Source organism: Homalodisca vitripennis, chromosome 5 (assembly GCF_021130785.1).
Source record: "Homalodisca vitripennis isolate AUS2020 chromosome 5, UT_GWSS_2.1, whole genome shotgun sequence".
Taxonomy (NCBI): domain Eukaryota; kingdom Metazoa; phylum Arthropoda; class Insecta; order Hemiptera; family Cicadellidae; genus Homalodisca; species Homalodisca vitripennis.
In genome coordinates, this window is record NC_060211.1 from 101,068,396 (window position 1) to 101,087,234 (window position 18,839).

An 18,839-nucleotide genomic window follows, 5' to 3' on the forward strand; every position below is an offset into this window, starting at 1 on the left:
TCCATTCCATTAAACTGAATCAACTGTATCTCAACTGAAATAACTTCACTAGGAAGAAAATAAGAAAATAGAAACCAAAATTCAAGTGAGAAGAAGAACACTAACACTATTACTAACAGCCATAGGACTTATAATATCCCTGGTGTTGTGTTTATCATAGAACGTAATCTATGACCAAACCGTTCAATTTCCTATCTGTAGCATAGAGTATTTAAAAAACAACAACCAATCTTGGAATACATATTGTAAATATTATATCGATTGAATGTGTGTTGAATGGGAAATCAAATCAGGGTTTACCTTGAAAAGCGGGAATTCTCGCCAGTGTTCGTTGAGTTTTCCCTTAATTAATTTAAAGATACCACCAATGCTTACCCACCGGGGCAAAAAATTACCACCTGGGACAAATACCCACCGGGAGAAACCTTAAATTACCCACAAAATGTGGTAATTTATCCCACCCCGATTTGGCAACGCTTTGGAAATGGAAATCATCTTACCACAAAATAGAAAAAAAATTTAGTTCACATTTAATGAACTTTCTTCTTCATTACTTCTCTGGGCTTACGAAGTATCTGGTATGGTTTCTGTTCCATAAAGATAGTTTGCTCAAATAAATGATGAGGGCCATGGAGACCCACGATAGTCCCATTTGATTCTTTTATTTCACTTTATCTATAGTTAGATCATCCTTTTGGTCCCCCACCCCCCCCCCCCCCCACCCCCCCCCCCCCCCACCCCCCCCCCCCCCCACCCCCCCCCCCCCCCACCCCCCCCCCCCCCCACCCCCCCCCCCCCATGGAGTTTGGTCCATTTTTATTAAATTATATAATGATCCACTTTAGTAGTGGTACTAATTGCTTTTAAGAGTTATGATGATGACCTTTATTGTATCACAAGAATCCCATTAAAACCCGTCGCTATTCAACCACTTATTAATAATATTTTCAATGTGAGATATCCTCAAACTTTCTTGTTTTTGCAGATGACACCAAGGTTATCAGTAAGGTAGGCTCCCTTAATACCAAGATCAACGTTCTCGAATGGATTCGGTGAATGATGGACTGTATTATAAAGTACTATAAAGTAAACGAAATTTAGTAATGCCTTTAGCTAGAATAAGTCTTTACTTGGCAAGAAAACAACTAGGTCAATGAATAAATTAAGAGAGTATACAAAGGTAACTATGTAAGTGTAAGCCCTCCGATTATTAGCCAGAGAGGCTCATGGTTAATAAAAGGGATAGCGTTTTGCTGCCACCACCCTAGCTCGTAGGGAAATTTAGAATAGTGGTTGAGAAGGGTCTTGAAATAATTACTCCACGTTTCTCCCTTTGTTTGAGTCCAATCTATATTTCAAAATGCACTAAAACACTCGTAGGCGCACCCAAACTACTATATGTGTACCGGTGTGTTCGCATCTCACTCCACCAAAATAGACTTACTTCACACACTCTACATTGCCAATCCCTCCGCCTACCTCCGAGCCCTCAACTCGACTGCCGACTCGTGCTGACGAGTGCTGACCCTTGCATTTCCTCAGCACGGCCAGTCACCTCACATCACGCGGTTAAAGGGACTTGGGTTAGTCCAGTTAATTTACACACTGTGTAATTACTAAAATACCATCTAAAAATTACTATATTAAAATAGTAGTGTGCGTGCGCGCTACATCACTCTCCCTTTCAGGAAAGATGGATCATACAGAATTTTCATGGTGATACATCTTAGATTCTCAGAATATAACAAACATTTACAATACTTCAAAAAAAAATGTATAGGATAACATTTTACATTACATCATTTTTTCACAACTTAAAAGGACAAAATAGTATTTTAGGCTGCGTAAGTTCTTATAATCTACAATTTAATTCTACTTGACATTGACAATCACTTAAGATATACGTCCTCCTAACTACATTACATTTCTTGAGCTTGGCAAGTCCCCCACATATTTATAACAAAATTATAGTCTTTGCAACACTGACCTGACTGGTTCAGCACTACAATGAATTTCACAATACGTACTTCAAGGCGGGCTTGGTGTATTGAATTGAACAAAGGAAGACTCCTGAATAATTTCTGCGAGCGGAGTTCCATGTTCTACTCGAATGGTTGGGGCTTGCCGCTCAGCAACTGAGGACATCCTCGCACAGGTTGGCATTTTCCTGTGACAAAACAAAACTACGCAAAGTACACTATTCAAAATGAACAAAATAAACATTGAAACTATGATAATGTAGAAATAGTTCAGTGGGGTTTCTATACTTTCTTTGATACTAGGGTACAAAACATGTGTATCATTTAAAAGCTTGTTAAGGTCTAGTTCTATGTGATTATCTTTAAGATTGTCCTTGACTTTTTTGCATTGTTTCAAATAACAAGTTACTGTTTTTAAAGATTAGATTTTTCTTCGTGAGGATAGCAACAGATTAATCTTTGGGATGTGCAAATGGTTAATGTCAAATTTATATTTTATATTTCCTTGAGTCCTCGAGAATAACTTATTATATTTACCAAAGATAGCGCAACTTGAAGCCTGTTTTAATATTCCAGACTTGTTTAAAGTTAATTCTAAATAACCTAGATGTGGTGGAGAGATAACTGAGTTTTCTCCATCAGAACTCCTCATACAGTTAAGTATGACTTTATATGGTTCCTTTAGGCTATAGATCCAATCATTGCCGTTTTGGATCCATACAGGTGAAGTTACATTTATGGTTAAGGTTCGTGAACATTTTTCTGTGACTAGGTTAGATCCCATGAATAGAGCGAATATACAATCATTAACGCTATGATGCACATACATTTATAGAGTTAGGACACAAATAAAAATGACTTAGTCTACACACTGACTTAGTGTGTTAAAATCGATAGGTGCATTAATACTGTCTCTCTTTGGAGATCAACAAATAATCAACTTGTACATTCCATTTTAACCAATGTTGAAGGTTTGTTTGGTTACAATGGAATAACTTCTACTTTATAAAGTTCAAGACGTCTGTCTTGCGAACTTAAAGGTACAGTTTACGATCAATCTAATTCCTGTCTTGGTGGCTAAAGCATGATGAGCAGTGCAAAAGGTGTAATACATAAATACGTCCTCTTCATTAACTGGGTATAATTAGTTTCAAATGACGAGGTATGACTTTTCCTATGTCAAGCAATATGTTTACAAACTCATGGGGTGGTAGTAATTTGCTGCTTATTCTACCTGTGTTTACTAATTCTAAAGCTTGCCTAAACTCAACAATTCTTAACTTTGCTTCATCTATGGTTTGACCTAAATGACGTGCTAGACTGACAGATTTTAAATGTTTTGTTAATGAACGATGTAGCATAATGTTTTTCTTGTTCGAATCCTTGGAGTGAAGTGATTAACATGCTATTTGAATGAGTAAGTTTAGTCATTATCTCTGATATGGCTTTAGTAGTATTTGTTACCATCTTTTTCATTCATGTCTTTCATTAAGGTGATTTGGTTTTCTCTAGAACTCAACAGTGATCCGCTAATCTTTTTTATCTCTTCAACTTTTACTATTAACTTTGTTCCATATCTTCGCTAGTGGGCACCACCAAACAACCATTTTCAATGCATATCCTCCTGCATCAACTAGTCCTCGGCTTGGAGCGTTTTCTGTAGGTAGAAGTCTAAATAAGTCCACTTACATCGGATTCATTAACTGGTCTATCCCGGTCTTAATTCTACTATATTCGAAAGCAAAGTCCTCATCCCACACATTTACACTAGTGTTCGTATAATAAACTAAGTCTGTGCACAATGTCCTTAAGTGACTCAAGTTCGTCTCTTATTTCTATCATATTAAAATCTAATACAATCTTCCATTCATCCTCGGAAATAATTGTGTCATGAAGTTTCTTGAAAAACGATTCCCTGTGTCATTTCATTCTCTGCCATTCCTGTCTCGACAAAGAGTACAAGTATTCCTGAAATCATCATTTAGATCCTAATAATTGTTTACTTCATGAATATCCTGACTTATTCGAATTTATTTTATTACGTACAGCTTGATCTTATGTTTCTTATCTTAACCTGCGTAGATATATAACTTCTTTCCTTATAGTGTACTCAATCACACATTTGAGTTGTGTTTGGATCCTTTAATTTGGCTTTTATTCACACACCTTGCATACCCATTCATCAACATTCGTTTCACAGTCATACAACATTCATACTCACGCATACAACCCATTCAATTCGGAGTAACTATTGCATTCTACTTTGTACGTGGTACTCTAAAACATCTTTTACTTACACATCAGACAAGAAGCATAACATACTAACGAGGAATATTTTAGTGTATCATATAACATCCTCAAATAACAAACAATACATAATTATTCATATACATTGCGTTTACTTTTAACTACTAAATAAACGATGCAATACACGTTCACTGTCATAACAATATGTATATACATTCCTATTATTTAATAAACTTCATAGTCTTTGAATCTACACGGTTTTCTTCTATCTCTTATGGATCTAAAAGGGCCTGGTCGCTCTTCTGCGGTTTCCTGGGCTTGGTTCTCTCCTGTCTTGTTCTTCATTTTGTCCGGCTACTCTATTGAATGCCTCTTCATGGTCTTCGGTCTCTTCAATGATTTCTTCCTGTTCTTCTTCTTCTGCTACCTGAGCAGCTTTTGGATCATTTTGGCTACTTCCTTGTTCTTGCAACTTAAAACTCGGTGACAGGTTTTTACTCGATTCACATGTACAGTTACATTCTTCCTTTTAATTCGGAGTACGACATTCAAATCTGATATAACCTTGACAATTGTGTATGGACCTTTCCCATGGTCTAGACAACTTCTTCACTCTTCCTGTTTTTCACTTGGGGCACGTGAAGGTATACTCGTTGGCCCTCTTCAAATTTATTTAGCGTTAGAATTCTTGTCGTATTGTCTCTTTTGCTGGGTTCTTGCATGGTCTTGGCATTGTTGAGGACAAATTCCTTACGGCATTCAACTTCATCTTAAGATCTTCGACATAATCAGGGTAACCATCATCTTCTTCTGTGATCAATAGATCATCTTCCTAAGGGAGTCTTCATCTCTCTTCCAAAGACTAGCTCAAAAGGAGAAAATCCTGTTGAATCATGCACTTGAGAGTTATAAGCCATATTTACCATTGGTAGGAGCTCGTCCCAGTCTGTTTGATTTCGGTTGACATAATGACTTAGCATCTTGGGTATGGATCTATGAAACTCTTTCTGTTCTACCATTGCTCATTGGGATGATATGCGGTGGTTTGAAGTTTCTTTATTCTTAGTAGAGCACACATGCTTTTCATTATTTCGGATGTGAAATTTGAGCCTTGATCAGTAATTAATTCACAGGGTACTCCCATCTTCGTAATGACTCTCTGCACAAGTGCTCGGGCTATTGTTTCTGCAGTTTGGTTCTGGCAATGCAATAAACTCTCCGTTACCTTGTAAAATGATCTATAACTGTCAGTATGTATTTTGTTTTTGGAGCTTGTTAGGGGTAATGGGCCAACAATGTCACACGAAATCCGGTATCCAAAATTCTGTACTTTCTTGAAATTTACCTAAAGGTGGCTTTAGTTTTTCCGTAATCCATTCTTTTTATTGCATGGATCACATGCTCTGATAAAGGAGACAACATCTAATTTCCATTTTCGGCCAATAAAACTTTTCTGTGGATTCTTAACATCGTCTTCTTTGATACCTCCATGACCCCTGCTGTCGGGATATCATGGTGTAAAACGAATAACCTTCTCTCTTAACCGTCTTGGAAACGACTATCAGTTTGTCTGTCCTGCCTCTTTATATAGATGACTCCTTGTGGACTTGTTTGAACTGAGGGTATTTTTTCAAATCTCTGGCACTCTTCCATCCTTACATTGATTTTCTTTAATGCTGTCCACATCCAATATAGGTAGACTTTCCACAGTATTCTTGCACACAATTCTGCTCAGACAATCAGCGTTTTGATTTTTTTATCCCTGGTTTATGGAATACCTTGTAGTCATATTCAATTCAGCCAATTTCAGTGCCCATATCTAGTGAGTCTACTCGAAGGATCTTTTAGCGACAGCAGCCATCTTGATTGCGCTGTGATCAGTATACACCAGGAGAATGATCGTCCGTACAGGTAGCATCGGAAATACTTTACTGCCCATTTGACAACTGCTAACTAAGTTCTTTTTCTGTTACTGTATAATTCTGCTCAGCAGGAGTTTAACTGTCTTGACGCATAGGCGATAGGGTGTTCTTATTCCATTAATCACTTGTCCTAATAACTGCGCCAAGTGCAACATTACTTGCATCAGTGCTTAAGACGAGATTCCTTGGAGAAATTTGGATACACTAATAAAGGTTCAGTTACAAGGATGGTCTTCAATTTTTCAAATGATGTTTCCGCTTCTTCGTTCCACTCAAACTTTTGGTCTTTTTTGGTTAATTTTGTCAGAGGTTTAGCGATTGTCGGCAAATTTCGGTTACATGCCTCCTATAGTAACTACATAGTCCTATAAATCCACGAAGTTCCTTTTCATTCTTGGGTCTTGGAAAATTTTTTGACAGCTTCAATCTTATTCTGACATGGTTTGATTCCATCTCTCTCGATACAACATGGCCTAGGAAGTTAATTCAGACTTTGCTATTTGGCATTTCTTCAACTGGATACTCAAATTTACCTCTTGAAAATCTCTCTAGAACTTCACTAAGATCTTTTAGCGTGCTGATCAATACTCGAACTGAAGATTAGGATATCATCCATGTAGGGCAAAACATGCTTTTCCTTTCAGACCTGTGAGAGTAGTATCAACCAATCGTTGAAATACAGAAGGAGAATTGATCAATATCCCCATTGGCATGCGTGTATATTCATAATGACCATCAGGAGTACTGAAGGCCGTCTTCTCTTGACTTTCAGGGTGCATTTTTACCTGATAGAAACCTGAATTTCAGATCCAGTGCCGAGAAGTACTGACTGCCTCCTAACATAGTCATAAAGTTTCATGTATATCTGGAAGGGGATATATTTCTCGGAACTGTAATTTTATTGAGTTCCCGATAGTCTACACATAGACGATAACTGATGGTACCATCAGAGCCTGCTTTCTTGGGGACAATGATTACCGGTGCTGACCATGGGGGAAGTACTGGGTACAATTACACCTTTATCTAATTGTTTCTTGTATCAAATTTTGTAGAGTACCTCTCTGTGATTGTGGCACTCTGTAAGGTTTTTCTTATTGATCGAGAGGATGTTGGCTCGTGTTGATTTTGTGAGTAACTAAAGAAGTACACCCCAAATTCCTCTATTCCTCCTAAGCTAAATAGACGCTTGTAAGCGTTGGAGAACATTTTTTAATTTATTTTGGTCTTCAGTTGGGAGGTGCTTCAATTTTTCTTCAAAGTTTTCCATTTGAATTCCTCTGTCCTATTTTGTGTTAGATTTACTCGTTTCCATGCTCCTTTATTTGCTTCACTGTGTGAGCTCTTCTATTTTGCAGAGCAGCGTATTTCTTGTATATCACTAAATTTTCAGATGTGATATTTATGATTTTGGTCCAACACATTCCTTTATTTCACTTTTGAAAGGCTTCTAGCGACATTGATGCCATGAAACTTTTACTAACGCTGGTTCTGTAATTACTGTTTTTTCCTTCCATTTGTTCCATTTGATCCTTTTTGTTTTTGCTTAATTTTACTTGAATAAGCATTTCTGAACGGGCAGGCACGTTGATGTTTGTGCGACTATACGCTAAAATGTCAGGTATTTCTTCCTTCAGGATTTGTTTTGGTGGATTAAGGTTTGTTGAACTTGTTTCGTGGGAACATTGAACAATGCCAAATGCCACTATCTCCTGCTTCGAGTTACAGGGATTTCTCTTTCATGGAAACTGCATGCTATCTTTGTTTCCAATACTCAGAGACTTATTCTCAAGGTCAATCACAGCCTTTTTTTCGTTTTTCAAAAACATCGTATCCTAGGATAAGCAATATAATCTTCAGGGAGATCTGTTGCTTACGAAAGTCACATTTTAAATCAAGTAACTCCAGTTGCAAGGTCTCTGTTTACAGCGCCGTAAACGTTCATAACAGCACCAGTGATACCTCGTATTTGGATTTCAGTTGGAGTTAGCTTGTTCTGAGCCATTGTTCCTATCGATCAGTGATACTATGTGCTCCTGTATCGATTACAATGAGACCGTTCACTCCTCCTATGCACCCTTGTACAATTAATTCACTCACATTTTCTTGTGTCAAAAAGTGGCAACAGCTTTGAAATTCAACTTTCGCCTTGTCTGAGTCCGTGTGGTTCAGATTTAATGATTTCTGAGGTTCCCAGCGGCGTGCCTGGGTCCCCTCGTTGTGGTTTAAACGTGTTCGAAGCTGATCCACGTTCCTCCATGCTGATACCCTCTGCTCCTGAAGGTTTCCTACCTCTAGCTGCGCCTCTTCCTAATGCTGTATTTCTCATACCCCAACAATTGTTTGCTGTGTGTCCAGGTTTTCGGCAATTTTCACAATAATAGGTAGTTGTTTCACTTTTACTTCTACAATCCCTCTCTTTGTGACCTTTCTTCTTACATGTATAACATACAATATCTACTCGCCTGGATTGGCATTCTCTGGCTTTATGGCCTGGTTTTCCCACAAGTGTAACACGTAGTATCGGTGATCGTTCCAAAAACTCGCCTTGTCTTCTCCTCAAATTCGGATGGTCTTTTCTCTAAGTTTGTTTAGAGCTATCGCCGTGGTTACAGCTTCTCTGAATGTTTTAGGGAACTTGACTCCTGGTCTGCCGTCCTATTTCACCATTTAATCCTCTTACAAAGGCATCCATGGCTCTTCTATCGGCCTCTTCTCTCAGAATTTGGTTTGCTTCAGCGTTGTTTGTAACTCTTAGAGTTTTATCACTGACCCTTTTTACTCGGTCAGAGAACTGCTCAATAGTTTCTCCTCTGTTTTGTCGTATGCTAGCCAATTGCTCGAAGTAGTAATGATCTGGTAGGCTATCGCCGAATCTTTCCATAAAAGCAGGCTTTTATTTTCTTCTAAAGTTGTTTGAGTTTTTACATTTTTCGTCTGAACTTTGCAAACTGTAGAGCACTGCCTGTTAGTTTAAAGTTTTAAAACTTGAAGTTTTTGAGCTTCACTCCAATTGCTGAGCTCTCCAATTCCTTCGATGTTGTCAAAGAAGGGGGCGACTAGATCTGCTTTCTCTCCATACGTAATGGGCTATACTTGAGACAAGCTCAAATGACGGCTTGCTGTCTGCAAGGGTCATGTCCATCGGGTACGGAGATGTTTCAGTTTTGTTCACCGCGGAGGTAGAAGCGTTGGCTAACGTTTCATCTAGTGTTACTTGAAGCGCGACCTCACTTTATTCGATATGGCATCAAAGGCGTCTTGGACCTCAACGGTCCTTCCCTTCTAGGTGTACAGTGCCCATCGTTAATAATTTAAAAAAATTTGGTTTTCCTCTTTGGAATACAGTAGCTATACAATTCTCTAGGTTATCAGTGATATTCAATAGTTAAACTTAAACGCTCTAAATGAAATCCCTAAAAGACATTGACAGCAACAATGTGAATAACTAGTTTCCCTATTTTTCAGTTAAAATAACTTTTCCCCTTTTTTTTCAATTTTTCGATAATGGATCAATCAAACAATAAAGTTTTTCGATTTCCAAATGATACCCAATCACTAATCGGTAGTAATTGAGTTATCAATGGATCAATAGTCTAACAATGCCTCGATATACAAGTATATCAATACTGTAATGTGACTCAATACAGCTGCAATAATATTAAATAATCGTATTTGTTATATGATATACTATGTGCTATTACTTATATACTCTAATAGTTAATCCACATTAATCTGATATCACTTTGTTTTCAGTATAATTCGAAAATTTACCCTTTTTATAAGTCAGCAACAAGTTACTTCCAACAATTATTGCTATTATACTCTTTTACAATTATATTAAAATTTCTACGGGTTTCTTTTTTGTATACAGATATTAATGAATTATCAATCAAATTGAACAGTAAGCTAATATAGAATCATTGGCATATCCCTATTTCCAAGCAAATGATTTTAATCAACACGTTATTCTGCTTATATTTACGCTGAAAACATGATGGACTGAATGCCCTGGAGGTGACGACCTGACATGGAGGCTTTGGCAAAATAAAATACTAGGATGTTATCCTTTTAATTTCTCTTATTTAAATAATTCTGAATCTGTTTGTCCATAAAGAAGTTTAATGCTTAAAGCCTGGCCTCAATGCTGCATTTCACCATTTATTTCCAAAGCATTTTGAAACCATATTATTTAACCAACTATTTACTAATTAATACGTAGTCTAATCTTAGGTTTCGCCAATGATTTAATTTAATTTAATTTAACAAAGTTCCCACTGCTCACCAAATAGTGACAGGGCTGCCATCTCGAAGGCTGTGGATGATCGTGACTGCGTTGACGGAGATGACAACATCTGCGTAGACAGTGGTCGGCAGTTGGTAGTTCCGGTCTGGATCACTGGATGTCCGGTGACGTATGCCCTCCTTGTTCCTTTCTATGTTCTATGATGACGTATGATGATGGCGTCCAACTTCCGCTTCATAGTGTAATGGCGTTGCACATGGTGTAAATAAGCACACAGAACTAATCCAAGTCCATCATCTTCGTTCATATAAGTTGAATTTACTCGAAATTTAGAAATATAACATTGCAATTAATTTGTAAATGAATTTAGAATAGTAGTTATTTGGATAATGGAGTGTAAACTGAAATGTTCTAATAATTTTCTCAACCACGTGGTACACTTCTTTATTTCTTTTAGAGTTCTTTTAAAGTTTTGAAATCATTTTGAAATAATTTGCTGGTTTAATTATCGTATCCCACCGCTGGTCACCACTGTAAGCCCTCCGATATTAGCCAGAGAGGCTCATGGTTAATAAAAGGGATAGCGTTTTGCTGCCACCACCCTAGCTCGTAGGGAAATTTAGAATAGTGGTTGAGAAGGGTCTTGAAATAATTACTCACGTTTTCTCCTTTGTTTGAGTCCAATCTATATTCAAAATGCACTAAAACACTCGTAGGGCGCACCCAAACTACTATATGTGTACCGGTGTGTTCGCATCTCACTCCACCAAAATAGACTTACTTCACACACTCTACATTGCCAATCCCTCCGCCTACCTCCGAGCCCTCAACTCGACTGCCGACTCGTGCTGACGAGTGCTGACCCTTGCATTTCCTCAGCACGGCCAGTCACCTCCACATCACGCGGTTAAAGGGACTTGGGTTAGTCCAGTTAATTTACACACTGTGTAATTACTAAAAATACCATCTAAAAATTACTATATTAAAATAGTAGTGTTGCGTGCGCGCTACATAAGTTAAAACAACAACATAAAAACTTACGACTCTAGTATATCACATTTTTCCATTTACTTTAGAAAATAATCACTTAAGTAAGTAGGAGATCTTCTAGCACGAGCGTTTCTTCTCAATTCATCAGTGTTAGATCTAGCTGGTTCCAAAGTCTTGACCAAAGTGAAAGGTTGAATTGAGGTCTCACCTACTTCCGGTTGAGTGAGCAGTTCAGGCTGCACATTTTCTTCCCTTGTCAAAGGTGCGATCGATCTCTGAGAAAGCGGTGATTGATATCAGATGAACAGTCTTTAACAGGTTCACTGCAAGGAAACAACAGTGTAGTGGAAACAGTTGTCTCGCGGTTATCTGGAAGTCTAACATATGCATACTCGGAGTTAGCTTCAATAAGAATACACCTCTTTAACTAATGGTCATATTTACTTCTTCGATTTTGCTTCTTGAGTAGTATAGGTCCAGGGGTAATTAACCCGGCTGATCTACTACCACTAGTTGATCTTCGGGAATGGAAAAACATCCGTTCATGAGGAGTAGTATTGGTAGTTGTGCAAAGCAGAGCTCTTATGCTGTGTAGAGCATCACACGCACAATCTCACAGATCTTATCTTCTAATCCTCTGGAGTTCAGAGCAAGAATAATTGTATTCCATATGATCCTATTGTAACGTTCGCACTGGCCATTTTCTCTTGGATTATACCGTGTGCTTGTAGCAACTCGTGAAATTGTGAAAACGGTCTTTAAATCGTCTGACAAATGTAGTACTCTGGTCGGAATAAACATATTTAGGAAGTACAAATAAACAAAATAAATTACATAGATGCCTTCTTACTGTCAATTAAGAGATACCTGAACAAGGGAACGCAGAAGGAGACGTCGAGTACTTTTCTTCAATTGTTAGTATTAAAAGCTTGTTTGTCGTGGAAGAAAGCGTTCATTTTAAATAAATTTTGAGACGCTTCCAAGTTTAAAATTGGTTTTATTTATGTGTCAATTTTATTATTTTTAAGCTTAGGATTCACTTTTGCACATACATGGCAAGGCGTTAGCCATAGATTTCACTTCCTCAAGAGTGAAACGTAAATTATTGGCTTGTACATTATGAAACATCCTGGATAAAACAACCTTGGCGTGGAAATCAAGAATCCTTTTATATTGAGTAGAGGTACTTATTTATGATAATGCATATGTTAGCAACGTTTAGCTTCAAATGTCTGTACACATCATACTAAAAGGAACTCAACACGCCATCTAATTATTGCTTATTTCTTTATGTTAGTAGTACGAGGATTTTCAAACATGAATTAAACGCTTTTTTGTTAGTAATCAAACAGAAATGCTGATGGATCATAAACTGGTGCCATTCCCACAAAGCTTCTATAACAGCATAAGCTTTCTTTTCAATGATAGGGTGTCTTTGCTCTGTACGAGACAGAGTTCCAGAAAAGTAAGCTACAGGGGCGTCCTTCTTGAGATAGTGTAACAGAAATTGCAAACTTAGGTGCATCAGTGGGAGGACCTTTGAAAACTGCACTTGTTTTCGTTCAGAGCAAGATTATACTCTTAATCAGTTCTAATGAAGTGTAATTAGTTTTCATCATGTACAATGAGGCCTTTAGAACAGATATTAACACCATCAAGATAAGCATATGTCCGAGCGTGATGCTCTGTTTGGATAATTTCACAAATTAATCTTTGAAAGCAGTAAACTCCGTTATTATGGAATTCGAGTGAACTGATAACACGCAACCACGTGATTTGAATGCAGTGAAGAGTTTTTATTCATGTTTCATGGGTTATTGGCGGTAGGAGCTTTATAAATCAATGCAGCTGAAAATTTAATACTTGGAAACTTCCACTACGACGTCAATACGTGGAAGTGGATATGCATCAAGTAAGGTATATCGATTGATTGCTTGCGAGTAGTCTCACCATTCTTTTTATGGTTGGAATTTGATATAACTAAAGCATGGGCCCTCTATAGAGACTGACTAGATGCAATTGTCTTAATTTAAAAGATGGTTGGTTTCGTTATTTATAAAAGCCATATGTGCTGATGTGGGATCTCTAGAATTTACGGAGATGGGTACTTTTAGTCGTTTTAAAGGGTCTCCAAACTCAAACTCAGCTGAGGAGTGAGTGATTTTGAAGAACATAATAACCTAAGATAAGATCAGCTCAAAGTTCCTTCATAACAGATCATCTATTTCCATTGTACATATTACCGTGTATGGTGAAGATCTTACAGGAAAAAAAATCAAGTATTGGAGAAGTTAGTGAAGTTGTTGCAAGTATCTACTTGTCCCGGCTGAGGAGTCATTCTTACTTGTAGGTTCTAGACATTTATGAAATGTATTAAACTAATGGAACTCCCTGTATTAATGAGATCTTCACACAGATTACCATTGACCTTAATAAATTTAACAGCATTCCGCACATTTGCAGGAGCTGCAGCAGATACAATAGTAGTCTTGTTTTCTGCTAAAATACGATAATACTCAAGATTCAGACCGACAAAACCTTTTGGCATGTCTAATGTTTTTACAGCTATTACAGATTGCTTCTCTAGCAGGACAAACTGTACGGGAATGAACTGGTGCACTCCCTTAGAAGAAGCTTTTTTTGCCTAATCGCAGAGTATATGATGGTGAAGGAAAGCTTTTATGGCTATCAATGTGATGATGATAATCTTTCACATCACTGAGTATCAATACTTTGTAGGAACCACTGAATTTAACTCCTATAGCGGCAAATTGTATGATTTTTTTACTGATTCAAGCGACATTGCTTGTACTTAAGCCTTTTTCAATGAAAGAGTATTATTTTTCGGAATAATCTTTGTCGGATAGTTGTTGAAGTTAGGAACACAACTCGGTTAATGAATAAATTTATAAAAAATAAAATCATGTTTTATTGCAATTTTACAATTGCGCATTGCATCGCAAATGTCAGTAAATCATAATCTGTAAATAGTCATTCATTCATACATGCACCCAAACTTACACTTATACACATTCACTCAAGCAAACTCTCACTGACCCCAGATCCTATGCCTGTCATAAATCCCAGCGGCTCATTATGAACTCATCGACAGCGTAGAACGCATTAGAATAGGCGTTTTATACGAGTTATGAATTGGTATTGATCGTTGGAGTTCTTTATACTTTCCAGGAGCTTATTGATCCATCTGAAATCAACTCTGTTGTGACAGATGCTGCGTAAGCGTCAGCCTGTGATGTTGGGCTCGAAAGTTGTCACTGCCTCTTGTCTCATATCGGTGAATGTCCTCATCACGGACCAAGGTGTATTTTGATCTGCAATACATTGATCTCGTTGAATATGTAAAGGCAGGGCAATGTAAGAAATTCAAGCTCCCTAAAAGATTCCCTGCACGACTCTCTGTAAGTTAACTTCTGACAGTGTTCTGAATGTATGTGACGCGTGCTACCTTCCCCTCACACACAGGAGCCAAAGCCATGGATCCAGGACACGCCTTCCACAAGATTGTGTTCCTTCAAATGTTGAGTTCATTGAAGCCACAGAAGAAAAGTACTAATTGAATTATTGCCACTTGTAATTGATATTCAGCAATGTTGCCTTAAATTTTGACTGTCACTAACTTGGAACCTTTGTCCTTTACCTATATCTCGAGAAGAACTATTAATAATTTTCCAGGCTGTCTTTGATAATTTTTCACATTCACCCAAGGCTCTATTAATGTCATATATTTTAGCTAATAAATAAATGTCATACATTTTTTTATGACTTCTTCCGGTACGTCATAAAAAAAAGGTTGAAGTCTTCATTTTCAGTTTGAATAAAAATGAAAATGTTGTGAAAGAATTACAGTTTCTCTCGAGAAACAAGTATTCCTTTTGTAAGCCACGATATGTTCTTAGTTATGTGACTATTTTTGAATTTTTTTTGAACGGACATGTAACATTCAAATAGTAATTAAAACAATCACTAAATACCCGATACATGTTATTGACATTGTCAAAGTTATTTTAAAAGTTCCAAGTCTCACTTTGCAGACATTGATTTAGTTGGCAAATGTTTTGAAAATCAAAGACAATGTTTTGAATGTCGAGATTCTATTTTACATCCACGACTTCCTGTGCAAAGTGATCAGAGATTGCCGTGTTCAAAACAGAGACTGTTGTGTAAGGAATGTTGGTGATTACGTTGTTGATGGCAGTACTCGACGTCACTCGTTTCGGTGCTTTCACGGACCAATTTAAATTAAAAGAGATTAGCAAATTGCGAAGCCGCTGGGTGTGTGGTCCATTACAATGATATTCAGGTCTCCGATTATTAAAAACTTCATTGAATTTGAAAAAAGGCGATTTAAAAGACGTTCAAAGTTTAAAACAAATTTGACAGCCATTGGTGGATCTATACAGTCCAATGACAGTTATTCTCCCCAAGAGTCTGACATGACTCCTACAGGCTACGGTCTCAAAATCCAAGTCCAAACCGTTGCCAATTTTAAAGGATTCGCTTGTTGATGATTTTTTTTCACAAGTATTACCACATCACCCCCTTTAAAATTGTTTCGACAAAAATAAATAACCAATTTTAAAAATTTGAATTTTGAAGATATTGATTGCTTCGGGCTTGAATCCATGCTCCGAGACAACCAACACATCAGGTTTAAGCTCCTCACACATGAGTGCCACTTCACCAACCTTGTTGGTCCGGATCTGGTGAATTATTTTGAGCTTTTGAAATTACAACTTATGAATTTGTGATTTGTTTGAATAATTTTCATTTGAATATTGAACATTTTTTGAGGCTGGATCCGAAGTCATCCCTAGATTGCTGCCGCATGGGTCCATACTGCCAAGTTTTTTGACACAAGAAAGCTTCCTTCTTTGACTTTCACCAGGAGACCCTCTCACGGTGTCCGCGTATGATAGGCGCTGTTGATTTTGTGACGGCTGAGAGCATCAAGTCATTGGTGCCCGGCGAACAGCATCTTGCACCGCGGTCCAGGTCTAATTGACGTTTCGGTCCGGTTGGATGATGAGTAATTTGGCTCCAAGCTTGCACATGCCACTCACCGAAGTCCCAGGGCCGATCGGCTTCATCACCATTCCTGAGATGTGTCTAGTGTGGCTGTCTCCCCTAATGGTATAAAGGGTGACTATGAAAACAAGAACATGAAAACATACTGACTCTAGGATATCACAACTTTATTGTTCGTTTATTATAAAACCCTATATTGATCATTCTCTACATGTCCCAGATATTCACTTTGGTGGAATATTGATTAGTAATATTGTTTCTCCTAATTATGGTTCGCCAAAGTAATAAGAGATGAGTGAATAGCCGACGACGAGTGAACTGTTCATAATATTATTGAATGTAGGGTCGAGAATAACAACCGAGTAATAAGATTGATTGACACAAATGGGTATCAATCGATAAGTTATGTAAAATATTTCGCTTTCAGCTGCGAATTCTCGCAGTACATGCTGAGTTTAGTTCGTTTCCAACTAGCTCGAACTGTATTTTGAGACTTAGTTTTAAGTTTTCAATTCCCATACTACAAAATCATCCGATAAAAGTTCATTTCCCTTTTTAGTAGAAGTTAGTTTTAAAGTAACTAAAAACTGCTCTTCACGATGTCATATTATGACCACAAAACAGGAATAACACAGAAGAACACTGCAACACTGATAAAAGCGCCACCTAAAGGTCAGACCTAGGACTATTACTGGACGAAAATAGCGCATTACTAGCGAGTTCTATTGAGTGGCCGGTGTTACTAACCTTAATGAGAAACCTGGATTTTGATTGTCCTTTATTACGACAGATAGCAAGGGGCAAGAAACGTAACATTTGTGTGTTTTTCTGCACCAAATAAGTCACGACTTTCCACGGAGCACCTTCTAAATTATGCGATCCTGATTATATTTAAAACAACTTCTTACATTCATTTGCTTGTAACTAATAATACCAACGAAAGATAAGTGTTTGCATGAACAGAAGCAAAACAGGTGGAAAGTCTGAAACACGGATTTTCCATATAACAAACGAGTAGAGATAAACAGTTAACATGTAAAAACCTTTGTTATGAATTACCTTTAATGCTATGCACAATAAAACCTATCTTCTTGTCAGTGGTGTAGCCACGATTATCGCAAGGGGGGTTTCCCGGGAGTTTTACATATCCACAATGCAACAACCCCAGCTAAAACCAATCATTGTGATATATGTCAAGTGTAAATTAACTTTCTGGCAGCTGTCTGATTGCCGTACTGTGGATTAATATTTTGCAATCCTTTTTCATTATACTCTGAGACCTGTATTGTGGGGGAGGAGCTTTGTGAATTCCATAATCCCTATAATCCTCTTAGTTACAGGGGTTGGCTACGCCGATTAAATATAATTTTGTTATTTTATTAAACAAATTTGAATTTATCAGAAATTTAAAACATTTTGGGTTAAGGTAATAATTGAAAAGTTCTGAATAACTGCTACGAATTGCAATAATTAGGTCTGCCTCAGTGAAGTACCTAATTCCGCAAGTATTCACATTTTTTACGTTCATAAAGATAATTTTTAAATAGCAGATTAATTTAAAGTATTATTTACCAATGCAATAGGTTTCTATTGGGCTTTTAAATACGTAAACAAGTGTTTACATTTGAAGTTTTGATATTCGAACGTGAAGCTCTTATTTTCCTGGCACACCTCATACTCCACTTCTTTGGCCTTTAACACCTGATTGATTGTGTATGAGGCGGGAGCACTGTCAACTCGGAGATTTAGACTGGTGGTTCGATTATTTACTTCTTGATTTAAAAGAATAATAGCAAAAGTACTTTTTAAATTTATTACACCTTATATTGTTAATTTCCATTTCAAAAAGTATCATTAGGTACTGATTTTTATACGAATAAGGTCAAAAGCAGTGTAACATTTTTACATTTTCTGCTTTGTATTCTTGATGGAAGTCACCAGGTTTTAATATAAAAGACATTTTTATTCTTCTACAATTTTGAATTATTTCAAAAGCGCGCTTTCGCCGGTTACGGCATCATCAGTTTTTGAAAAAAATAATAATTGTGGAAGAATAAAAAATGTCTTTTATATTAAAACATTTTTAAAGCTTACTCAAATATTATGACGTTTTTCGGTTGCATATTAATTTAGTTAAGTGTTTATCTCAAAGATTTTTCTAAACCATATAAGTTCTTACATTTTTACACTTTAGGGATTTAAAGGTTATGTAGAAGTTTATATGTTGACAGTACCGCAATTTCCCTATAGGCCCACTAGGCCCAGGCCTAGGGCGCAAAATTTTAGGGGGCGCATAAATTTGAAAGTACACAAAAGAAAAAAGTTGCGGCGGCGGGTGGTGTTGGCGCTCGGCGGGGCGGGTGGCTAAGGTCAACTAGGTCCGGGGTGCGACGTTGACTCATTCATTGGTTC